This window comes from Schistocerca americana, chromosome 7, assembly GCF_021461395.2.
Source record: "Schistocerca americana isolate TAMUIC-IGC-003095 chromosome 7, iqSchAmer2.1, whole genome shotgun sequence".
Classification (NCBI taxonomy): domain Eukaryota; kingdom Metazoa; phylum Arthropoda; class Insecta; order Orthoptera; family Acrididae; genus Schistocerca; species Schistocerca americana.
The window spans coordinates 132,344,382-132,345,230 of NC_060125.1; positions in this window are offsets into that span (position 1 = coordinate 132,344,382).

An 849-nucleotide genomic window follows, 5' to 3' on the forward strand; every position below is an offset into this window, starting at 1 on the left:
GTATCCGTACACATGATGGGCAGGTATGTAAATGATCAGATATGTCAAGTTTGTTTGTGTGGCCATCCTCCGCAGCAAGCATATAAATACTTGTTTTGCAAGTCAAACTGCCTTTTTCTGCCGCTAGATACTTTATTTGTACCAGACGCGTTTCGCCTTCTCCTGTTCTAAGGCATCGTCAGGGGATCTATAACGATACAGTTTTGTTAGGTTTAGATTATTAGACAGTTCACTTCGCGATTTTTTTGTAAAAGAGTAATTATTTACGATTTGCTGATCTGCGTTTTCTCACATCTGGTCTGGAGGTCGCACTACAACTTTTATCCCTGCCATATAGTCACATCTTTGTGTTCTCGCCTTCCACACACTGATCACCATGTTTCTCACACTTTTTTGTGGTGGACTATTGTTCTTTTGTCATTCGATACAACTATTTCGTCGTACATTGTTTTTCAAAACCTAAATATTGCGACTCTATTACGTGTTTCATCTTCTTTTGTATGTTTACCTATTTGTTACCAACATAACGAAGTATATGTTCGGGACTAACTTCTGTTTATACCGTGTGCGTGTATGAGTGAGAGAGAGAGGGGGATAGAGCCGACGAGTTTTTTGTTTTCTTGTTTTTTTTGGGGGGGGAGGGGGGGGGGGAAGGAGGGCGGGTGTACTAGCTGTTAGCGAGTGGTTGAAAACTTTGGTTACAGCTGATTTGACTTTTCGTTTCAATGTTCTGTGGAGGGGTTCATGGATGAGTGAGTGTAATGATGTTGGGTTCTATTATTATTACACTACTGGTCATTAAAATTGCTACACCACGAAGATGACGTGCTGCAGACGCAAAAATTTAAC